The sequence below is a fragment of the Myodes glareolus genome, chromosome 1 (genome assembly GCF_982192425.1).
Source record: "Myodes glareolus chromosome 1, mMyoGla1.1, whole genome shotgun sequence".
Taxonomy (NCBI): Eukaryota; Metazoa; Chordata; class Mammalia; order Rodentia; family Cricetidae; genus Myodes; species Myodes glareolus.
In genome coordinates this window covers 50,480,742-50,506,155 of record NC_142026.1, presented here as the reverse complement: position 1 = coordinate 50,506,155, position 25,414 = coordinate 50,480,742, and the positions used below count along the sequence as shown (strand labels likewise).

The 25,414-nt window shown below is 47.7% G+C and overlaps 1 long non-coding RNA gene across 1 annotated transcript; it reads left to right on the top strand.

Annotated features, from left to right (window-relative positions):
• Positions 1–11,027: 11,027 nt before the first annotated feature.
• On the top strand, positions 11,028–25,154 carry LOC125409672 (uncharacterized). The gene is made up of 3 exons (XR_007234865.3): positions 11,028–11,425; positions 19,533–19,623; positions 22,483–25,154. It is a non-coding gene; the product is annotated as an uncharacterized LOC125409672 (long non-coding RNA).
• Positions 25,155–25,414: the final 260 nt, after the last annotated feature.

Sequence of the window (25,414 nt, the reverse complement as noted above, 5' to 3'; positions counted from 1 at the left end):
GCAAATCCAATATAAGATGCCCAATGATGAATGTCCTCACTACCCTGTCCCTACTCCCTCATCCGTATCCAGCGAAAGCCCTCTGCTAGCGTTCACCCAGCTGCTCAAAGCCCAAACCTGACCTTTCACCTTGGTTTGGTTTTCCCTTTCCCCAGCCCCTACACGGTATACATCAGCGTGCCCCAATGGTTCTCGGTCTCCCGAATATTTCTAGTCTGTTGGTTTTTCCCTTTCTTTGCTGCCATCATAGACCAAAGCTGCCATTCATTACCTGGAAAGCCACGTTGCCTTCCTGGCTTCGTGGCCATCCCTGCCGCCAGCTGCAATGCTGTTACCCAGCCTTTAGGATCATCCTTTTCGGAAGTAACCCACACTAGATCTGCCCCTCTCAAAACCGAGGGACAGCTCCCAGCTGTTGTAGAGCAATCACGTTCCTCCCTGGGGAGGCAGGCCTGGCGGGCAGAGCCCTCTCCTCCCGGAATCCCTCGGCTTTATTCTCCCTGACTGGCTCCCTGCCCCTTCCTTAAGCCTGTAGCTGCCTGGGGAGGTTTGCACCTGCTCTTCACTGCTACCCTCCCACTCCCTGCCTTCCCAGAGACTGGCCCCTTCTGATGGGGGCCATTCATACTTGGCTATATTTTCTGAAATTGTCTGTCTCTACCTCGGGCTGTTAGTTTTTTTTTTTTTTCACCTGTCACCAATTTTCTTGCAACACCCTACTTTTTCAATTATAAAACATTCCAAAGTGCAGGAGTAGAGAGATTGAGATAACACGATGAACCTTGCGTTAGCCTTCCTCGCGCCGTTTCCTTTTTTTTTTTTAATTTTTAAATTTTTTTTTTTTTGAGACAGGGTTTTGCTGTAGTTTTAGAGCCTGTCCTGGAACTAGCTCTTGTAGCCCAGGCTGGCCTTGAACTCACAGAGATCCGCCTGCCTCTGCCTCCCAAGTGCTGGGATTAAAGGTGTGCGCCACCACCACCCAGCTCACCCCATTTCCTTAGTAATTAAAATCTCAATTGTTTGCTGGGCAGTGGTGGTGGCACACACCTTTAATACCGGAACCTGGTAGGCAGAGGCAGGTGGATCTCTGTGAGTCTGAGGCCAGCCTGGTCTACATTTGTGTTCTGGGACAACCAGAGCTACATAGTGAGACCTTGTCTTGAAGAAAAAAAAAAGCAAAACAACTGAAAAATTGCTTGCCTATCTCTTTGAGTCAGCGCCCTATTCCCTTGTGTTAAGTATTTTAAGGCAAATTCCAAACGTGACATCATTTGACTTTCACACACTTGAGCAGGCATTCATTTAAAAGTGGGGGTGTTTGTACAAGTAAAATACCTAATAAAGCCAGGCGTGTGATCACAGGACTTGAGAGGCTGAAGCGGGAGGATCTTCAGTTCAAAAATGTAGCCTGGTATACAATGAGATCCTGTCTCAAGAAAGAAGGTGAAGACACAGGTATTGATTAGTTGAACGATTCTGGGACTGGAACTCGGGATCATGTGTATGCTAGGTGAGTGCTCTACTACTGAGCCATATCGGCCGCCTCTCACTGGTGCGTGCTGGGCAGGTGCTCTACAGCTGATTCACACCGACAGCTCTGGTGGATCCTAGGCAAGTGCTCTGCAGCTCTGCAGCTGAATTGGGCCCCTACTCCTTACCCATACATTCTAGTCAAGGACTATATGGCTGAGCTAAATCTTCAGTTCCTCCCTCTCTCCTTCCCTCTCTCCTTTCCTCCCTTCTCCCCCCTTTCTCTCTCTATCACCTTATAGATATTGCATTTCAATTTTCTTTTTCTTCCTTCCTTTTTCTTTTCTATATGTTGTGTGTGTTTGAGTGTGCATATATATGTAGTTGCAAGTAGAAGCCAGTGGTTGACATCAGGTGTCTCCATCTACCTTATTTTTATGTGTATACATACCACGGGCATGCCTGGTGTCCATGGAGGTCAGAAAAGGGCACCAGAAGAGGAAACTAAGTTATAGAGGATTGCAAGCTGTCATGTGGGTGCTGGGAACTGAACCCAGCTCTCTGCAAGGGCAGTAAGTGCTCTTAACTGTTGAGACACCTTTCCTCCCCTTCTGTTTTATTTTCTTTTTTCTTTTTGGTTTTTCAAGACAGGATTTCTCTGTGTAGCTTTGGAGCCTGTCCTGGAACTTGCTCTGTAGACCAGACTGGCCTCGAACTCACAGAAATCTGCCTGCCTCTGCCTCCCAAGTGTTGGGATTAAAGGCATGCAATACTATTGCCTGACCCATCTTATTTTCTTGAGACAATTTCAATGAACTTGGAGCTCGCAGACTGGCTGGCCATCGAACCCCCAGCATCCTTTTAAGTCTGCTTCCATCCCATCCAGCTTTTCCATCCTCAGGCTTCGGTGAAAAGCAGTTTTGTCCACTGAGCCATTTCTGCAAACACACAGCCTTCTTAGGAAGATCTCCAGGAGTCCATATGGATCTTGTTTGTTTGCTCCCTATTTGTTTTTGTTTTCTTCTTGTGCCCCAGGCTGGTCTCAAACTGGTAATCCCTCTGTCTCAGCCTCTCATGTGTTCATCTTGAACTCTCTGGAATCGGTTGTCTGATGAGGTTTTGGGCAATTTGTTTTGTTTCTTCTTCACTAGAGACATCTCCAGGAGGACGGAGTGTGGAAACCATCGACCCCATGCAGATGCGGACAGGGGATGAGGAAGGTCGAGTCTGTAATGAGCTCAGAAGCGATCATAAACAGCTTTGCAGGCTTCTGCTCTCTGTCCATTCAATGCCACTGTGAGGCTAAACTGTGTCAGTCTCCTAGCTCCTCCCAGCTTCCCACCCATTGTAGTATCCTGCTGTGCATTCAGTTGAGTCTTCTGGAAGGAAAATTTCCAGCTGTTTGGTTACCTCGAAATATAGCTCATAGCTCACGTGGTGGAATAAGTTTCATACTTTTGATGAATCTTCATACTTTTTTTTTTTTATTGAGATAGAGTCTCACTTTATAGCCTTAGCGGTCTAGAACTTGCTATGTAAATTAGGCTAGCCTTGGTCTTCCGCAACCTTGTTGTCTTTGCCTTCTAAATGCTGGGCTTGCAGGCATATACCTCTGTACTTTTCTTGTGTCAAGGTCTCACTGTATAGCCCTGGCTGGCCTGGAACTCACAATATAAACCAGTCTCACCCAGAACTCAGAAATCCATCTGTTTCTGACTCTCGGAGTGTTGAGGGTGTGCGCCACCACATCCAGGTGATGATGATGATGGTGATTACAGAGTCTCACCCTGAAGCCCAAGGAAACTTCAAACTTGTAATCCTCCTGCCTCAGCCCTAGTGCTAGGGTTCCAGGCACACCTATGATACCATACACCTGACACATCTGAATGAAGAGGGTGAGTGGACAGGGTTCCCTGTAGAGTGTGCTGAAAGAGCAGGGAAGGGAGGAGACCCTCAGCAAGCCCCAGTTAACAAAGCCTAGGAGCCCTGGTGCCCCCAGGCTGTGTTTATGGAGCAATTGGTTCCTGCCCTGGGGCAAGGGCTCCCCCCTCCTCCGCCTCCTCTGGCTCCTCACTGTGTGACTTCTTCTTCTGGGGTTTTCTTTCTGATCGTAGGAAGCATTCCCATACCTGAGCTTAGATCTCATCCACAGTCTCCTTCAGTTTTGGCCTTCCCCCGCCCCCCTCTTTCTCTAATTGATGTTTTCCTTCCACTTCACAAGTGGGTTGGCTGGTAACACTGAAGTCTGTTTTATATACATATAGATAGTTAGCAAACACAAAATGTGTGGCAAGCTACGTTCCATCTTTATGTTATTAACACACAAAAGCAAGAGCGCTCCAAGTTAGAGCCTGTGCAATTTAGCCGCTGCCAGCCATATGGCGTGAATGTGGTGCAGAAGACGATCAAGGCCTGCTGAGCCCCTCCTCTGAAGAGCCCTGGGCAAGCAGAAACAGGGACAGGCTCCCCTGTATAACCTTCACCGCCGGACCCCACGTTGCCCTGACCAGGGTCAGCTGGCCTTCCTCCCTCGCTTAGTGTCCAGATTCTTCCCACAAGTCCAGGACTGCTTCCCCATCATGACAGGCAGAGATCAATCCTCAAGATGGAAAAAGGGTCAGGCCATAAGTAAGCCAATTAATACCTGGGAAAGATAAAAATGTTTCCAGTAGCCTTTAAAACTCGCTAGTGAATGACTGGGTAATGGGATACAGAGTCAACACAGCCCGGCCTATCACTTCAGATAAGGTGGCTTAGAGAAGCCTTTCACAAGAGGCTACTTTTGACCTTTGACCTGAGGCATGAGGAAAACCCAGTTAGAAAGAAAGGAAGGAAGGGAGAGAGGGAGGGAGGGAGGGAGAGAGAAAGAGAGAAAGGAAGAAAGAAAGAAAGACAAAAAGAAATTATCCCTGGGAAGACACTGGGAAGGTATAGTAGACCCAGGGGATTGTGTGTGTAAAGGTTCAGAGGCAGGAATGTGAGAGCGTCCAGGATAGCTGGAGCGAGGTTAGAGAGGCAGGCAGGCTCACAGGCTGAACCAGGAGTCTGTGTTTTATTCAACTTCACCTCCACGCCTTGGGAGGGATTGAAGGAGGCAGTTGAGTCATCTGATTTTCAGGCTTAAAGGTCATGGTGCTGAGGGGAGCCAAAAGCATGCGGCACAAGATAGGGGATTCCATCTGTAGAGGCCAGTGGGCCAAGCAGTCAAGATAGCAGCTTGGCCAGAGTTGGACATGTGGGGTGGACTCTGGGGTCAGGCACGCTTGCAAGAGAGAGGAAGTTGACCATCTATCAGTCTTGGGCTTTCACGAGGGGTTTGGGTTGGTTCCTCCTGTAGGGCTGTAGGATTTGGGTGTGCGCTGCCCCTACATGGTGAATGGTATTTACTCTGGTGAAGTTTCCCCAGGTTTCTCTAGAGTTCCAGGTGTCCCAGCACCATGCTGGGCTTCTTAGGAGCTAGGTCATTCTGGTGTCTTAGCTCTTAAACCACTGACTTTCCTTCTGGCCTCATCCAGCATTCATCTTTATCCTTCGACGTCACATTCAAGGACTAGCTCAAGTAGCTACGAACTCTTCCCCCCCCCCCCCCGTACCGAATTCATCAGATGCAAAAACACATTTCCTGACACTTTTTTTTTTCTGAATGGGTTGTGGGGGACATTTCAAGCATGGCTGCTTCCCGATCAGGGTCCTCAACTGGGTCAGCCGCTTGGTCTTGTTGTCTGTTAGGTCATCCCTAGAAGGGAACAAGGCCGGTCAGGTATTCCAGGAGAGTCTAGGCTTGGCATCCATTAATCTGGCTGGGTCATCTGCTGTCCCTGGCTTGGTGCTGATTGGTCAGACTTGGCTCACACTCTCATTGAGGACTTGGGGTGTTCCTTTGGCCCATGATCACTCCCAGGGTGATATGGAGCAGTCAAGAGAATAGGGTGTTCCCCCACACACCACGCCCTTTTCAGTTCCCCTCTGGGCTCTGCAGGCTTTGAGGTGCCTCTCCTCTACTGTCTTGTCCCTGATGCCCCAGGGGGCAGTATCCTCCACTAGGGCACGGGGGTAAACCTCACAACACCTCTGCCCACCAACTCACCACTGTCCACGTTCCCTGTGGCAGCCAGGAAAGGTCTTCCTATAGTATAAGCCTACCACAGCCTGCCTAACACCCTCCATAGCACCCCATCGCTCCCTGGATGGAGTCTGTTCTTAAGAACATGTCTACTCTTTGATGCTTCGGTTCTGTTTCCTTCCAGACCCTCCAACCTCTACTCTTGCTCCCCTCTGGGACTTGTTCTCTGTCTGGAATGCCGTTCTTAGCTTGTCTAAATGGCAGAATTCCTCCTCAACATCCTACTCAGACACCACCCCCTCCAGGAAGGTCTCCCAGATATCACAAGCATTTAGAAGCATCCTGTGCTGGTAGCTGCCCTGAGCTGGCCCTATTTCCCAGCTCGCTCTCTTCTTCCCTGGTTATTTTGAGGGTGAAGGTGGTTCTTTGCACCCATGTGGTGCTAGACCAAGCTATGGTGCCCAGTCAGTGTATTGGCAGATTTTGTCTTGAGTGGGCTGTGCCTGCTCTGGGGAACACAGAACTTGAGCATTCGTCTCCAGGCAGCTTGCCCTGACTTCCAGCTGCCTTTTGCCTACTTATCACAGGTTCCATTCCTTCTGGCACTTAGCATAGCTGTCCTTACCCTCTTCACTTATCTGATGTCTTTCTTTCAGTTTGTCCACACTCATGACCCTGGCAGCTCCACAGGAGCAGACACTGTCAACCCCACACCCATGAAACTGTCAGCCCCACACCAATGACCCTGTCAGCCCACAGGAGCAGACACTGTCAACCCCACACCCATGACACTGTCAAGCCCACAGGAGCAGACACTGGCTAGCACTGTGTCTCCCAGCAAAGGGGTCCAGTGAAGAACAGCTCAGTGAATGACCCAGGGCTCTCCCCAGGTTGCCTGACACATTGGGATTGCCTTTGGGAAGATCTGTTGCAGTTCCCAGTGTGTGCACGTGTGTGTGTGTGTTTGTGTGTGTGTGTGTGTGTGTGTGTGTGAGAGAGAGAGAGAGAGAGAGAGAGAGAGAGAGAGAGAGAGAGAGAGAGAGAAATCATGAGAATAGAAGAATTTTGGAATTTTGTAAGGTTGGAAAATAGGATCTTAAAAAAATAAAAATATAAAACAACAACAACAACAAAAATTTAAAGCTGAACAGTGGTGGCACAGAACTTTAATCCCAGCACTTGGGAGGCAGAGGCAGATGGATCTCTGTGGGTTTGAGACCAGCCTGGTCTACAGAGTGAGTTCCAGGACAGCCAGATCTATTATACAGAGAAACCCTGTCTCTTGAAAAACAAACAAGAAACAAAACAGAACAAAACAAAGAAACAAAAAATAGGAACTTGATGGATAGAGAGATGGCTCAGCAGTTAAAAGCATTCACTGCTCTTGTGGAGGGCCCAGGTTCAGTTCCCAGCATCCACAAAGGAGAGCTCACATCCACCTGTAACTCCAGCTCCAGGGAGTTTGATATCCTCTCTAGAGACATCTGCATGTGCACATAGTCCCCAGTAAACACACACACACACACAATTAAATTTAAACACAAAAGTAAAATATTTTTAAAACAAGCCCTATTGTGTATGTGCAACTGTGTAGTTAAAATTTTTTAATTAATTAATTTATGTATGTATTTTTGTGTGTGTGTGTGTGTGTGTGTGTGTGTGTGTGTGTGTGTGTGTGTGTGTACGTCTGCACCGCAATGCCAGTGTGGAGGTTGGAGGACAACTTGAAGCAGTCAGTTCTTTCCTTCCACTATGTTGGCCCTGGCGATGGAACTGACATTGTTAGTCTTGCTGGCAAGTACCTTCACTGACTGAGCCATCTTTCGGTCCCTAGGAAATTAGGACCTAGTAAATTCTGGTTTTGCTTTGCTTTTGAAACAAAATCTTGCTGTGTCGCCAGGGGAAGGTTGGAATTTGATATCCTTCTGCCTTAACCTATAAGTACTGTGCTTACAGATGTGGCTCACACGGGGCTGAGACTGTCTGAGACCCAGCATGGCCCAGAGCTGCCCAGAAGAGCACCTGTCCCTCCTGTGTGGTGTGGTGTGGCCACCAAGCCTGGCTCCTCGCCTGACTTTGTGTGAGCTCTGGGGATTCGAACACAGGTCCTTGGGTCTGTGTAACAAGTACTTTACCCACGTCTCCCCAGCCCTCTGCTGGCACTCATTCTCAGGAGGGTTAGCTTCCTGTAGCTTCTTCAGTGTAGGCACGCACCTCACTTTTTCCACTGCTACTATTGAAGATGTTGACCATTTGATCCCCCACCTGCTGTGTTAGGATTCTCTAATGTCCCCTCAGAGAGGGCTTTGTGATGGTGACACCTCCTCATGCCACTGTGTTCCTGGGTCGTACACTGATGTGACTGTCACTTTCATGATGGTACCCTTCCTAGTACCACTGCTTGTAGCCACCAACTCCCACTCGGGGCCTGAGAAGCAGAGGCCTGGCCAGGGCTGAGTGTCACATGGAGGATCTCTCTCTGAAGTAAGGGTCCTGTGAGGCCTTGATCAGAGGGAGTGAGGAATGCCCCAGATTCTCAGGACTCCATACCCCAGAGAGGCTCCAGGCATGCTGTGACCTCAGCCCCTTGTGGCGCTGCCTGTCTGCATGGACAGCATGAAGCAAGCTGCCCACCACCTGTTCCTGTCAGCTCCGGGCTGCAAGCCTGGGGGCAGGACTGGGTGGACAGCTGCCAACTGGGGCCTGGAATGAGCGAGAGATTCTCATGGAACACAAAACCAAGGCCTGTCCCACCATCCCTGGCCCTCTGAAATCCTGCACAACCCAGGGTGGTCCAGGGCCACCTGAGAGAATGCCTGCCCCTCCTCTGCCATCTTCTCTGAACAGCATCTCAGACTGTGGCGGGCGCCACGGGTGGCATCCTCTTCCTCCGGCATGCATGCGTGCTCAGCACAGGTGCGAGCTGTTATTCATTCTCCAGCTTCCATTTCCACAGTTCGGCACCTGCAAGCCAGGCAGAGCCTGCCAACGGGGCCGCGGCTGTGTGTGTGCCCGCCAGCATCAGCCCCGGCTGCTGGAGCTTGTAGGCAACCACAAGGGAAATTTTCAGCACAAAAACCCTGTGCCCGAGAGAGAAAGGGGAATTGCTCGGCAAACTTCAGAAGCGATCAAAATGTCCTTTCTATAAAGTCCCGGCTTTAAAAATGTTAGCAGGTGCATATACAATAGCGAGCCAGCCGGGGCTGGTTCTTGCACAGCCATTTCCGCCCTCACCATGTTAGGAATTTGAAGCAGCATTTTCTTCAAATTGTCATTCTCCTCTGGTAAGGAAAGCTGGTCTTCCCCCTAAGGGGGCACTCAACTCCCCTGCGCTCCTTGGAAGAGCATCCTGTCCAGCTCCCCGGATCCTTTAAGTAACTGCCTGAGTCTCCCAGGCCACCTGCAATATTCCAGCATGGATGGGAACTTCAGCTTTGGGGGACAATAGGGAGGAGTCCTGATTGTTTGGAGGTGATGGCCCATGCTTGTAATCTCAGCAAATGGGAGCCAGAAATGAAAGGATCATGATTTGAAGCTAGCCTGGGCTACAAGGTGAACCCCTCTCAAACAAAAAAACCAAAGGACTCATGATAATGGTGCTATAAATGGGGTCTGGGAGGGCTTTATGAGGATGAGGAGCACGTGGCCAGGAGGCCGCGCATGGACAAGCCACCAGAAACTGAGTCTTTCATTAGTTCATTCACTCATTCATTCATTCATAACTCAATATGAGCTTTATTTATACGTATTTTGAGACAGGGTCTATCTATATAGCTCTGGCCATCCTGGAACTCACTGTGGAGACCAGGCTGGCCATGAACTCAACAATGATCCACTTGCCTTTGCTTGAAGGCATGTACCACCATACCCAGCTACCTTATTTTATTTTTAATCCTGTGTATATATGTGTGTCTGTGTACGGGTGTATGCACATGAGTGCAGGTGCCCTTGGAGTCCAGAAGAAGCTTCTGGTTCCCCGGAGCTGGAGTTAGGGGCAGTTTTGAGTTGTGTTATGTGAGTACTAGCAATTGAAAGTAGGGTCCTCTTCAAGAGCAGTATGTACTATTAACTACTAGGCCAACTCTCCAGCCCCAAAGATTTATTTTTACTTTCACTTTTTTTAAAAAAAGACTAATTTATTTATTATGTATGTTCTGCCTGCATGCATGCCTGCAGGCAGGAAGAGGGCACCAGATCTCATTACAGTTGGTTGTGAACCACCATGCGGTTGCTGGGAATTAAACTCATGACCTTTGGAAGAACAACCAGTGCTCTTAACCACTGAGCCATCTCTCCAGTCCCTTCTTTTTTTACTTTTAATGATGTGTATGTATTTGTATCTCTGTGCGGATATGTGCAGGGGAGTACAGGCACCCACAGAAGCAGAGAAAGTATCCCGTTTCCTGAGCTGTGGTTCCAGGCCGTTGTGAGCTGCCTGACATGGGTTCTGGGAACCAAGCTCAAATCCTGCAAGGGCAAAATACACTCTTGACCCCTCAGCCATCTCTCTGGACCTCCGACATGTGCTTTTGACCATGTATTATATAAGGCCCCCTCCCCATTTAGATGACATAACAATACCAGAAGGTCCCTTCCTTTGGAAATAAACTTTGGAAGAGAAAGCAGAGGAGGAGGAAGGGCTGTTGGAAGCAGAACCCACAGGAAGTGCCTTAGGACTCAGCCTTCAGGGAAAGGAGGAAAGAATCAGCCAGGGTAGCCAGTCAAACTTTGCATTCCAGCTGGGCACAACCTGAAGCCAGGCAGCCTGACGTCTAGTGAGAGGGAAGGCCAGATAAATCTGCTAAGTCAGAGGCGAGGACTCAGGGGATGTCCAGTGTCCAAGCCGGGACTGTTGCATTTTTAAGAATCAGTGGGTGAGTTGTAAGCATCGGGAGACATTGATGGTTTGCAGTAGTGATCCCTGGGATACATAACAAGTTCTAGGCTAGCTGAGGCGACACAGGAAGACCCTGTCTCAAAAACCTAAGGCCTCGGGACTGGAGAGAAGGCTCAGTGGTTAAGAGCGATTATTGCTCTTGCAGAGGGTCAGAGCTTAATTTCCAGCACCCAGTGGTGGCTCCCAGTCATCTGTAACTCCAGTTCCAAGGAATCTAATAGGAACAAGTACATATACATGCACTCAGGCAAAATATTCCTACACATAAAACAATTTTTTTTTTCTTTTTTGGCTTTTCGAGCCAGGGTTCCTCTGAAACTTTGGAGTCTGTGTTGGAAGTAGCTGCTACAGACCAGAGTGGCCTTGAACTCACAGAAAACCACCTGCCTCTGCCTCCCGAGTGCTGGGATTAAAGGTGTGCACCACTACCACCTGACTTCGTAAAACAAATCTTTAAAAAAAAAAATTGAGGGTTTGAGATGTGGCTCAGTCAGTAGTGGAATGCTTGTTTGGCAAGTTCAAAGGTCTTGGGGTTTATCCCCAGCACGAGTAAATAATGCTTTGGTCTCCACCACCCAGCTCAGCTGACCACACGGAAAGCTGCAGAGAAATGGACCAGGAGGCCTGAACTCAGCGTCCACCTAAGTGTGCTGGCCTTCCTGCACACTGGGCCCCAGACTCAGCTGTGGACTTCCTGAGTAGGGCCAACCCTTCAGCGACGTGGGATTGCCTAAAGCTCTAAAATTCCGTCTCTGTTTCTGATGCCCTGGCTCAGTCCCCCCACCTGGAAGAAGACGGAGGGAAGGAGTGATGGAAAAGGTTGACCACATTCCTGGCGCCTTCAGGGGCGAATGGCGCTCGGGCTGGCTCTCTGCCAGCTGCCCACTCTTTCCACTCGGGGCACAAGATCAAGTCGCCTCTTTGGCAACCACTGAGACTGTGAGGTCCTGCTCACAGGCTCTGAGCATCATTAGAAGGGCCCAGGGAACTCCAAGGTACTTTACTATTATTGACTGTAAAATATTTCCAACAAATGATCGCAGTATCTGCGTCTGAGGAGCTGCTCTTGCTGGGGATAGATTTTTGGGTGGTTTAAGAGTCTTTTGGAGCCAGGAGCCCCAGAACGGGAGGATCTCGCAGAAACCTTTAGGAGTGGGATGCTCGGGACTGGGAAGTCTTTGATTACCTTACATCTGGTTTTATGGAAACTTCTGGGAGCCGTGAGGGAAGCAGAACTGTAAACAGCGCAGTCTGAGTGGCCTCTGCACCAGACTGCTAATGGGAAATGGCCCACGAGGCTCCCCTGCCACGCGGCCTGGGGCGTATGCAGGAGTTATTAAATAATATGGCCGCGTGGAGAGCAGGATGGAGCCCCAGAAGGGGAATCAGTGTTTTATGCCCTTCGGTTCTGTGCAGTAAAAGAAAATATCCCCGTTAAGTGCAAATTAATTGGCTACCGTAATTGGTGCGTGGTGCTGCCTCTAGTCTCTGGATGGGCTGCAGCCGGGATCTGGAGACCTGGCCCTGGTCATGGCTCCGGCACCGGTGGGAGTCCGTTCGACTCACGCTGCTGATGAATAGCTTCCTGTTGTTCCGCAAGGGCAAAGGGTATGCAGAAGGCATGCTGAGCCGTCTCTCGTCTAGCACCTGGGGAGGGGCTTAACCCCCTTGTTGTAGCAGGACGTTGGGTCCCAGTCAGGCACTGTGAGCCACATGTGTGCGTGCACACACTGTTCAGTTCCAGAGAGGGGCCTTATGTCATCTAGAGCAAGAGTCCAAGAGGTCAGGCTGTTACCAACAATGGGTGTGTTGTGCGCTGCACAGGGGTGGCTGGCCAACGGCATCCTACACTGTAGGTGCTAAGTTGTGTTTGGGATGGTGCTAGCCCAGAAAAGACAGCTTTTTCCAGTTTGTTTTGATTTGTTTCGTTTTGAGACCCGGACTCGCTACTGTGGGTGCACATGTGTAGAGGTCAGAGGTCAACCTTGGCTGTCATTCCTCAGTTGTCCTCCACTTATTTTATTTCCTTTTTCTTTTTTCATGTATGTGTGTGTACGGGTGCCAGAAAAGGGCATCAGATTTCCGGAACTGGAGTGATATGTGTTTGTGAACAGCCCAAGGTGGGTCCTGGGAACCAAACTTAGGTTCTCTGAAAGAACAAGTACTCTTTACTGGAACTCACCATGTAGACTAGGCTGGCTGGCCAGTGAGTCAAAGGGTTTTTTCTGCCTCTGCCTTCCCAGTGTTGGGATCACAGACACATACCGACATGTACTGGCATTTTATAGGGCTGCTGGGATTGAACTCAGGCCCTGAGTACTTTACTGGCTGAGCCATTTCCCCAGCCCCTCAAGTCGTTTCGTTGAGAAGCCTGTCTGCAGTCAGCCACGGTTTGAGGTCCGGGACTTCAGCGGATGAATCTGGAACACTGTTCAGGCTCCAGAGGTGCTGGCTCTGCATGGCGAGTGTGTGCGAGCCCCTATCTCTCTAGTGGTCACAGGTTCCTACGAACAGGGGACTTCTGTGACGCTGACCCAAGGCCCTTAACCCTGACGTAGACATATTATTTCCCGTCCTTTCCTTTCATGCAATGTGAATCTATCTAGATGCCATCCACGGGCCAAGAGAAGTCTGTGTCTTGAGCTTTGGGCCCCCTTGTGACCATGCAAGGCATTGCATGCTTTCTACACAAAGTCATAAATTTGGGGGTCCCCTCCAGTGCCTGGTGCAATGCATCAGCACCTATGGAGTCGATCTATCCTATTTGATCCTTCCTCCTCTGCATGGCTCTGGGGGTCTCCCCTGCTCTGCCCTGAACTTCTTTCAGGCTCCCTGGGACATGTCCACAGATAATGGGGTTGGGATACCCTCATGTCCCATATTCTGCAGGCTCAAGAAAAGAAAATCGTCCTTCTTTTTCCTGCTCTCACTTTCTTTTTATTATTATTATTATTTTATTTTTGTCTACTACTCTCCGCGGATCTACGGTGGACGGTGGGAGGTGGTGTGCGGGTCGTTCTGCAGGCCGCCGGGCGGCGCTGACTGATGGTCACGGAAATACATGCGGTGCCTGGCCGGGAATCGGGTGGTGCGGTCGGGCGCTCTGCCCCCTGAGCCGTCTCTCCGGCTCTTGCTCTTACTTTTTCAGATGCCCCGAAACACCCAGCAGCTGAGACACAGAACCTGCAGGTGACCCACCACTGTCCCTCTGTGTGGCAGGGGCTGGGACAGTGGTGGCACGGAAAGCAGGGGCTCCTCTCTCTAGTGGTGTCACATGGACTCCAACAGGCCCAGCATCAACCTAAGTTTCCCAGAGAAGCAGAGACTCTTTTGTTTTAATGCCGCTTCTACCAGTTTTAGTTGTTAGAAACCGTTTCAGATTCTTTCAAAACACTGTTGTACAATAAACTTGTGCCAGTTAGGGGCAGCCCGGCCCCAGTTTGAGCACAAAGGGAAGAAATTTAAGTCTCTAGCCTGGGAAACCGGGAAACTTCTGCTGGGTAGAGAAGGGCCCAGTGTTTTACTAAGAGCTCAGTCAGGGTAATGTGTGAACACCTGTGGTCCCAGTACTTGGGACACTGAGGTAGGGGAGTCGAGGGTTCTGGGCCAGGGGTTGGAGAGATGGCTGAGCAGTTAAAAGCACTGACTGCATTGCAGAGGACCTGGGTTCAGTTCCCAATACTCACCTGGTAACTCACAACTATCTGTAACTCAACTTACAGTGCATCCGGTTCCCTTTTCGGACCTCCTTAGGTACCACGCGTACATGTGGTATTCAGATATACATATAGGCAAACACTTATACATATAAAATAATACAACCAAATAAGGAGCTCCAGGCCAGCTTGAGCTACATGTCAAGAACCGGTTCCACCTTTGCCCAAATAAACAAAACCAACCAACCAAACAGAACCAGGAAAGATTTGAGAGCAGGAATTTGGGGACACCCAAGTCATTGGGTGGTGTCACAATCCTTTTCCCTGACTGACGAGGAGCCTGAGGCGGGTTCTGTCTGACTTTGTGTCGTGACCATTTTGTGTTCAGAGCCGTGGCTCCATGTCCTGTCACAGGAGCCCAAGTGTGGGGTGGCATAGGGGTGGGGCCAAGTGGATCCTTATGGCGGACACCTCTGGGTGAGAAAGCAGTGGGATTGATGCTTTTGTGACCCCATAAATGGGGATTGAATGGAGAGATGTGTCATTGAATGCATGGAGAACCGGATGAATTGATGACTGTTAGTGAATGAATAGATGAATGACAGATGGATGAGTAAGTGATGGATGGATGTGTGGGTAGGTGGGTGGATGGATGGATGAAGACACGGATGGCTGGATGAATGGAGAGATCAGCACATACTTAGAGGGATACATGCATGCACTAATGTATGTATGTATGTGTGACTGGATGACAGATGCCTCTGATGAATGTGTGGATGAAGGGAAGGATGGATGAACAGATATGTTAATGGGTGGATTGTTGACAGATATATTTGTGAACAGGTGAGTGGATGGAGGGACTGATGGATTAATGAATGGAGAGATGAGTGGGTGGATTGATCAATATGTTGATGAATGGATGAAGAGATGGGGGATGGATGAATAAATGACAGAGAAGTGATGTAGTAGGACAGTATTTGCAAGTAGGAGTACTAAGGTCTCACCCAGGCTTGGGACTCTAGTGGAAAGCCAGAATCCATTTCTTCCCGGAAACTGTGTTTAAGACCTGAGCTGACAAATAGTATAAAATATCTCGGAGTAACTCTAACCAAACAAGTGGAAGAACTTGTATGACAAGCACTTTAAATCTTTGAAGAAAGAAATTGAAGAAGACACCAGAAAATGGAAAGACCTCCCACACTCTTGGGTAGGCAGAATTAATATAGTAAAAATGGCAATCTTACCAAAAGCAATCTACAGATTCAATGCAATGCCCAGAAAAATCCCAGCAAAATTCTTCAAAGACCTCAAAAGAACAGTATTGAACTTCATTTGGAAAAGAAAAAAAAAAAAAAACCAAAAAAAAAAAAAAAACAACCCAGGATAGCCAAAACAACCCTGTGCAATCAAAGAACTTCTGGAGGCATCACAATCCCTGACTCCAAACTCTACCACAGAGCTACAGTACTGAAAACAGCCTGGAATTGGCATAAAAACAGACAGGAGGACCAATGGAATTGAATCGAAGACCCAGATATTAATCCACACATCTTCAAACACCTGATTTTTGATAAAGAAGCAAAAAATATCAAATGGAAAAAAGAAAGCATATTTAACAAATGGTGCTGGCATAACTGGATATCAACATGTAGAAGAATGAAAATAGATCCATATCTATCACTACACACAAAACTCAAGTCCAAATGGATCAAAGACCTCAACATAAAGCCAGCCACAATGAACTTCATAGAAGAGAAAGTGGGAAGTACACTTGAACGCATTGGCACAGGAGACCACTTCCTAAATATAACCCCAGTAGCACAGACACTGAGAGAAACAATTAATAAATGGGACCTCCTGAAACTGAAAAGCTTCTGTAAAGCAAAGGACATGGTCAACAAGACAAAATGACAGCCTACAGAATGGAAAAAGATCTCCACTAACCCCACATCAGACAGAGGTCTGATCTCCACAATATACAAAGAACTCAAGAAATTGGACACCAAAAGATCACATAATCCAATTAAAAAATGGAGTACAGACCTAAACAGAGAACTCTCAACAGAGGAATCTAAAATGGCTGAAAGACACTTAAGGAAGTGTTCAATGTCCTTAGTCATCAGAGAAATGCAAATCAAAACAACTCTGAGATTCCATCTTATACCTGCAAGAATGACCAAGATCAAAAACACTGATGACAACTTATGCTGGAGAGGTTGTGGGGAAAAGGGAACACTTCTGCATTGCTGGTGGGAATGCAAGCTGGTACAACCCCTTTGGTTGTCAGTGTGGTGATTTCTCAGAAAATTAAGAAACAACCTTTCTCAAGACCCAGTAACATCACTTTTGGGTATGTATCCAAAGGACGCTCAATCGTGCCACAAGGACATGTGCTCAACTATGTTCATAGTGGTTCTGTTTGTCATAGCCAGAACCTGGATGCCCCTCGATTGAAGAATAGATAAGAAACCTAAATGTCCCTCGATTGAAGAATAGATAAGAAAAATGTGGTACATTTACACAATTGAGTAGTACACAGCAAAAAAAAAATAATAATGACAGCTTGAATTTTGCAGGAAAATGAATGGAGCTAGAAAACATTATTTTGAGTGAGGTAACCCAGACCCAGAAAGACAATTATCACATGTACTCATAGGTGGTTTTTAAACATAAAGCAAAGAAAGTCAGGCTACAAACCACAATCCCAGAGAACTTAGACAACAATGTGGACACTAAGAGAGACTTACATAGATCTAATCTACATGGGAAGTAGAAAGTAGAAAAAGACAAGATCTCCTGAGTAAATTGGGAGCATGGGGACCTTGAGGAAGGATTGAAGGGGGAAGGAAGAGGCAAGGAAGGGAGCAGAGAAAAATGTAGAGCTCAATAAATATCAATAAAAAAATAAATAGCTTACTATCAAGCAGTCAAGAAAAAAAAAAGACCTGAGCTCTGAGCTGTTTACCTTAAAATGAAGGAGGCAGCTGCGAGCCAGGTGGTTGGTTCAGACTCTTACCAGGGAATTTCAGTCAAATCCTCATGTCTCTGGCTTTTGTTGTCCTAGGCTGCTTCCTCACAGGGTGGGAGAGGTCTCACATGTTACTGCCCTGATAAGTTCGGTGTCCACTTGCAGACTTGTGGGTTTAAAACAGTGACTGAATCACATGTGCTGAAAGTCTGTGTGGCTGGAAAGACACCACAGGCCACATATGTGGATCTCTACTTCTGATACCTCATCAATCTATCTATCATCTACCAATTCATTTAGCATGTCTCTATCTATGCATCTTCCACTGATACCTATTTTGATTACCTATTTCTTAGCCGATGTTCTGTATTAATTATCTACCATCTGAGGGTTGATTTCCCTGTTGGTCCGTCTATCATCTAAATATCCCCCACAAGAGGTTCGCTCTAGGAAATAAAGCCTCAGCACTCTGCTGGGCTTGGCCTGACTGAGTCTTCATTCACTCCAGGTGGCTTAGCACAGGCATAGGTGGGGAGCTTCAGTAAACACTGCAACTCCCCTGAATCTTCTCATTTGAACCTTGATGTGGGGTGTTTGTGAAAATACCAACCCTGGTGCTAAAGTTGTGTTCCTCTGGGAGGTGAGACCTGGGTGCCTAACTCATTTGTGGGGGGAACAATGGTGACTAACGTAAGCCTTGCTACGTTAGTCTTGTGTCTCAAGAATTTTTTTCCTGGGGGGGGGCAGGTGGAGGGGACACACAAAGAAGTGCCTGCCCCCTCCTTCTAAGGTCCCAGTGACAAATCAAAGTATGATTCTGTCCAAGTTCTCCCCAGGGAACTGCTGAGTTTATTAGCCTTCCTTACACAGTGTGCGTGAGGGGTTATGGGCAGGAGTGTGGGTACCCTAAAGCAGTCACACTGAAAGGTCGGCATCCATCATGCCTCTTAGATGGAGCCTCTTGCCCTAGTCCTCCCTAGCCCAGATGCTCTAAGGCCTTCCTCAGGCCCCAAGGCTCTGTGCAATTAGAGTAAAACGGTAGACTAATGTCTGAGAGGAGTGGCTGGTACCAAAGTGAGGACCTCACGACCCTCCCAGCTCCCTCCTTATAGGAGGGAATGTCGTCAGTGGTCCATAGGACTGATCTCAGTTAACTTTTGCAAGTTGACCCTCCTACCAGGCCTAGCACAAAGTCCCTAGAGTCCACTCTGACTCTTCCTTTTTCCAGGCTTTGGTGATCCTACCTGCCTTATGGCACATACATGACACATACGTGTATTTTTTTCAGGAAATAAATGTAACAATGGAGAGGCGGTTTGTGTTAGTGCCTCCTGGAATCAACTCATGGCTCTCAGCTTCTAGGCATCAATCTGGTTTTTGTTGTTGTTGTTGTTTTGTTTTGTTTTTTTGTTTCTCGAGACAGGGCTTCTCTATGTAACAGCCCTGACTGTCCTGGAACTAGCTCCTTTAGACCAGGCTGCCTTGAACTCACGGAGATCTGCCTGCCTCTGCCTCCTGCTAGCAGTGCCGGGATTATAGGCATGCACCACCGCCCAGCTTTCTAGGCATCATCTTAAACTAAGGTTTAGCACTCTGGACCCAGCACTGCTAGCATTTGGGGCTAGCCAGTTTGGTGTTGTCTGTCTGTGTATCATAGGATAGTGATCTGTTGACTTGGCACCCACTACCAACCTTTTCTAATTGGGCAACCAAAATGTCTGCAGACATTGACACGTGTTCCTGCAGGGTAGAGCCACTTCCCCCTGTGACCCTCTGCCCGGAGGGTCAGTTACTCCGTGGAATGCTTTGGCTAAAATACAAAAGCAAACACACAAAGATGTGCTAGTATCACCTGCATGTTATTCTTTGACTTTGCTTTGTTTTATCGGTTTATTTGTTTTGCTTTTTGAGACAGTGCTTTCCAGTGTAGCTCTGGCTATTTCAGAACTCACTCTGTAGACCAGACTGGCCTTCAACTCAGATCTGACTGCCTCTGCCTCCCAAACGCTGGGATTAAGGGCGAGCGCCAACACTGCCACCACCACCCAGCACACATTGTCCTTCAGCCCATCCACCCCTCTACAAGTCCAGGGAGGTGAGGCTGGTTGGGTTTCGTTTAAGACAGGTCTCAAGTCAGGCGGTGGTGGCACCCGCCTTTAATCCCAGCACTAGGGAGGCAGAGGCAGGTGGATCTCAATGAGTTTGAGGCCAGCCTGGTCTAAAAAATCTACAAAGTGAATTTCAGGACAGCCAGAACTGTTTATCCAGAGAAATCCTGTCTCAATAAATAAACAAATAACAAAGCAAAGCAAAACAAAACCCCCCAAACCAAATATGTGGCTTGTTATCTCTGGTAAACAATAGCTTCCAGCATTATTTCAGGAAGTATCTCTCCTTGAGCAAAGGGCTTTACAGATTAGAAGCATTTTGTAATTAAGAGTTAAACCATAACTTTGACTACCTGCATCTGCCTCCTAGGTGCTGAGACTGGATGTGGGCACGACATACTGGACTTGAAGCGGACACAAAGAAGAATAAAGCTCAAAGTTGGGTCGGACTCAGTGGAAAGGTAGAGAGGGTGGTTATGGGAGGAGTTGGAGTAAATACGTCCAAATTGCACTGTATGACATTCTCAATTAATAAAAAGATTGCTTTAGCGGGAGGGAAAGGCTTGTGCCACCAAACCCAGTCACTTTTCTTTGTAATGTTAGGGCTGTGAACTTCTAGGCAAACACTCCACCACCCAGTTCTGGCTGTCCTTGAACTCCCGAACAGCGGGCCTCAGCTGGCTAAGCTTACTCTTTCAACTGAGCTAATTCCCAGTTCCTGCTTTTTATTTTTATTTATTTATTTATTTTGAGATAGGATCTAAGGCAGCCCAGGCTGGCCTTGGATCTATTAGGACAGCAGCTACACGACCTTGAACTCTTGATTCTCCTCCCTCAGCCTCTTAGTGCTGCTGGGACTATAGTTAGGTACCACTATATTCAGCACTGCCTGCTCTTTCAAAGGTCCTGAGTTCAATTCCCAGGAACCCCATGGTGGCTCACAAGCATCTTTGATGAGATCTGGTGCCCTCTTCTGGCCTGTAAGTATACATGCAGGCAGAACACTGTCTATATAATAAATAAATAAATCTTAAAAAAAAAATCTTTCCGGAGTTTAGAATGGAACTTGCAGGGCATAGGAGATGCGCATTTAAAGCATTTAAGCAGACCACTCCTAAAGCCTGACACTGTGTGACTTCCCCTGTGAAGGCAGAGGCAGCAGTTGCTAACTGCCAGAGACAGATAGCTGAGGGCAGGCCCTCCAGGATAGGCAGCCTGTGCTGTAGGAAGGGAGGTGGGGAGGATGGGTCAGGACTGACAGGTGGAGCCTAGTGCCCTGGGGGACACTGTGACCAGGTCAGCAAGGCCTAGAGCATAGGGAGCATCTGTGCTTCCAGGAACAGAGGTCTTAGGGAACCTCAAAGGCCGGGAGTCCCAGGAGAGTCTGAGCGGGGGAGGGAGAGCAGGTGCTCTGAAAGCCGAAGCAGGCAGGGTAAAGTCCCATGCTCTGAGTCTGAGGTACTACACCACTGTGGGGGCCTAGGACAGCAGGATGTGCTCATAGCTGTGGAGACTGAGGTTCAGAGTTGAGAGAGACGGAAGCAGCGAGGAAGCAGCCTTCCTGCCCATATTCCTGTTGGCAGATCTAGGCCTAGGCTTGTGGCTGCGTCATCATCATATTACCAGCATCTTACTTTTACTTTATTATTATTTTTTAAAGATTTATTTATTATGTTTACAATGCATGCATTCCAGAAGAGGGCCCCAGGTCTCATGATAGACGGTTGTGGGCCACCATGTGGTTGCTGGGAATTGGACTCTGGACCTCTGGTAGAGCAGTCAGTGTTCTTAACCTCTGAGTCATCTCTTCAACCTGACTTTATTGTCTTTTTTTAAGGTGGGGTTTTGCTATGTAGCCTAGACTAAGTCTCAAACAAACTATCCTCCTGCCTCAACCTCTTGAGTTCTGAGATCACAGGAAAGTACACTATGCCTCGACACACAGATTTCTGCTTTGGAAGCACATGCTTGTCTATGGATTTTGAACCTACCTGACTCATCCTGAGATTCCTCTCTTCATGATAGCTGCAAAAGTCTTTTAGCACACAGATTCTGGGGTTCGGATATGTCATTTCCTTCTCACCCTCCTGCTGCTCCTCTCTCCCCCACAAGGTCACCCTCAACATTTATGTTTAGATCCTGCAAATGAGAGAAAACCCCCAACATCTGTCTCCCAGGGTCTGTCTGACTTATTTCCCTTAACATGGTGACCCCTCTATCCATCTAGCCTTCTGCAAATGACATTTCAGTCTCTTTTATTTATTTTCCTTTATGTATATGAGTGTTTTGCCTTCATGTGTATACATGCACCACATGCATAAAATGTCCACAGAAGCCAGAAACCAGCCCCCTACCCAACCCCCATACTGGCATCTGTGAGCTGCCCTGTGGATATTGAAAGTCAAACCTGGGGTCCCTGGAAGGGCAGCCAGGGCTCTTAACCACTGAGTTGTCTCTTCAGTCTCTTTATGGCTGAGTAAAATCCCATTTTGTGTATGCAACACGTTTTCTTTATGCATTCATCAGCTGATGGACATCTAGGGTGGTTCCATTTCCTGGCTATTGTGAATAGAGCAGCGATTGGTTGTGTGTATTGACTTAGACTCCTTGTGCTGTTCTAGTTTTAGCTTTTGGAGAAGCTTCCATACTGATTTCCATAGTGGCTGTACCAGTCTACCCTCCCACCAGTAGTGGACGAGGGCTCTCCTTTCCCCATATCCTCACCAGCCTTTGTTGACATTTCTTCTCTTTTTTAAAAGATTTGTGTGTGTGTGTGTGTGTGTGTGCGCGCGCGTGCGTGCGTGCTCATGCACACATGTGTGGGTGACCATGGAGGCCAGAAGAGGGTTTTGGATCCCCCGGAGCTGGAATTGCAGGTGATGGTGAGCCCTTAGAAGAACAGCAATTGCTCTCAGCCTCTGAGCCATCTCTCCAGCCCATCGTCTGCTTTCTAGAAGATCTCCACTCAGACTAAAGTCAACTGAACTCTCAAAGCAGTTTAAACATGTGTTTCCCTAGCAGCTAAGGATGCTGAACACTCTTAAACTGCTGTCTGATAAAGCAGGGCATGATGGCGAACACCTTTAACCTTGGGAGGCAGAGGCAGGCAGATCTCTGAGAGTTTGAGGCCAGCCGGGTCTACAGACTGAGTTCCAGGACAGCCAGGACTACACAGAGAAACCTTGTCTCAAAAAAGAAAAGAAAAAAGAAAGAACTGTCTGTTAAATTCATTTTCCCATTTATACATTGGTTTATTTGTGTTCAAGTACTTAGTATTTTGTTTTTTGAATACTGAATCCTTCCTTGTTTATTTTCCACAGGCTTATATACCTCACTCCGAAAGGGGAGGGGAGGAATGCAACAGACTTCATTAACATGATGCAAGAAATAGACTTGAATTCTCTGACCTTTGGCCCAGGTGAAGTGGATTCACCTCTATATCCAAAATACTAATTAACCACACCCTAGGTCAGAAGCTGTCATCTGTAGCCACACCTGTTGTCAACAACTGAGAGAACAAAAATAATTTCAAACTCTGTGACATCCATTCAAGGTGGAACAGGCTCACATCTGTGGGTCCCCACAATTGTTGCAATAAAACACCAACCAAAAGCATCTTCAGGGAGGGGGTTGTATCCTAGCTCTCAGTTTCAGGGAAGAGTGCGTGCCTGCTGACGAGGGTGGAGGAGCTGGAGGGGTCTGGTTACAGTGTCTGCCGTGAGGAAACAGAACCGGAACGCTTTGCTAAGCCTACACTTCCTTCTGTGCGGCCCAGGACCCCAGCCGTGAAATGGTACCGCACTCATTTTAGGAAGGTATTGTCACCTCAACTGAATCCAGGTAATCCTCCACCGCCACGCCCGGAGGCAGCCCCCTCTTGAGACTCTAAATCCCATCAAGCCGCCATCATAGTCTCCCAGTGAGAAAGGTCTTTGATGACTGAGCTTGTAATTTATTTGCTTGATACCTAGTCTTCTGAGTTCTTTACACACTTTGGATATCAGTCCTAAGTACTTAGTATTTTAAGTTCTTCATAGATCCCAGATAATAACCTCCTTTTCATATTTACATCTAGCGAAGACTTTTCCCATTCTGTAGGCTGTCCCTTTGCTCTGCTGTTGTTTGCTTTGTAGGACAGAACCTTTTAAATTTCATAGGATCCCATTGGTCAGTTCTTGCTATTATTTTCCGACCTCTGGAGCTCTTTTCAGGAGCCCTTTTCCTGCCTACAGGATGCTTCCTCTGTATTTTGCTCCAGCAGTTTCAAGGTTTTGGGTCTTACACTGAGGTCTTTGTGAAGAGAGAGGGAGAGAGGAAGAGGGAGAGAAGGAAGAAGGAGAGAGAGAGAGAGAGAGAGAGAGAGAGAGAGAGAGATCTGGTTTCATTTTGCTCCTTGTAACTACCCAGTTTCTCCAGAACCCTGCAGAAGAGGCTGTTTTCTCCCAGTGGATTATTAGTTCTTTTGTCAAAAACCCGGTGGCCGTAGCCATGTGGTTTCATTTCTAGGTATTTTATTCTATTCCACTGGTCTATGGGCATATGTGGTGGTTTGAAAGAAAATGGCCCCCAAAGGGAGTGGCACTCTTAGGAGGTGTGGCCTTGTTGGAGTAGGTGTGCTTTTGTTGGGGGAGGTTTGTCTCTGTGGAAGTGGGCTTTGAGGTCTCAAACATGCTCAAGATACCACACAGAGTCTCAGACCACTTCCGGTTGCTTGTACGTCAAGGAGTAGGCCTCACAACTCTTTCTCCAGCACCATGTCGGCCTTCATGCCACCATGTGTCCCACCATGATAACGGACTGAACCCGTGAACTACAAGGAGGCCACCCCATGGAACGTTTTTCTTTATAAGAGTTGCTACGGGGGCTGGAGAGATGGCTCAGTGGTTAAGAGCATTGCCTCTTCTTTGAGAGTCTTGAGTTCAATTCCTGGCAACCACATGGTAGCTCACAACCATCTGTAATGAGGTCTGGTGCCCTCTTCTGGCCTACAGGCATACACATAGACAGAATATTGTATACATAATAAATAAATAAATATTAAAAAAAAAACGAGTTGCCACGGTCACGGTGTCTCTTCTTAGCAATAGAAACTAGCTATGAAGAAGCATGTTTTCTAGTCTTGGTCACCATGGCTCTGTACTGTAGTTTCAGGACAGGCATTGGGACGCCTCCAGCACTGTGAAGGAGGAACTGAATGCCCAAAGGCTGTCCAATTCCCAGGCTTGTTAATCAACCAAAGACGGAACTGGCAATCCTGGGTGACTTCCTTGATAGTTGTTATATGGTCCATAGTGCCTCATGTGCTTCCTGTAGACCTGCAGGCCTTGGCCACTGTGTGCTGGATACTGGATGGACTGAAGGCTTCCTGGCTTGCTACCTCCCAGGGCTCTCTGGGGTCCTAAGGACTACAGTGCTTGAGTTAGTACCCTGAAGTCAGCCATGTGCCATTCACAGAGAGGGTGGCCTTATGAGTGTGCCTGGGGAGATTCTACTCCCAATCTCAGTCTAGAAAGAGACCGTTAAGGACCACAGCTCCGATAGCTTCCCACCTTCTTCTTAATGTTCTCAAACATCAGGCATATAGGAGAGGGGCTACATTTTCGGATGCAAATGTCTCTCTCAATGGAAAAAGCCTTAAAGCCAACAGATGAAGTATAGAAAGAACGTGACAATTTCTTTAAGAATCTTCATTCTCTGGGTTATAACATCACGCGGGAGTATATGTGTGTGTTGTGTGTTTTTTTAATCTTGCTATCATGAGCAGCAGGTAGCAAAATGTTGATCTTTAATGTGTTAGTAAAACAGCATACATTTGAATATTGGCTTTTTCTGCCATCTGCACCAGTTGACACTGTTTTTCATACCAGCTTATTACATTTCTTGTACAAACATACTTTTGGGTGTCTGTTGATTTATGCTATAGTTGCTCTGGGATTTGTGTTAAAATAGCATTTTAAAACTTATAAAATATTGCTATTTTTTCCTTGCTTGATTCGTTGTCACTTGAAAAGCTCTGGAGTGGCACAGATTTCCCAAGGTTGCAGCTGTCAGTCCCTGTGCTCTCGAGGGGGTAGACGGTGGGGACAGGCTAACTCAGAATGTTCTAGAAGGTCCAGTCGTGCACCCCCAGGGTGCTGAACCCAGGGCCCCAGGGGGCACAGTGCAGGTTCTCCAGGGTTATTTTTAAAATCCATATGAGAACAATGAAGATGAGATGAAGTAGGGCTGGCCAGAAGGCTGAGAAGTTAGGAG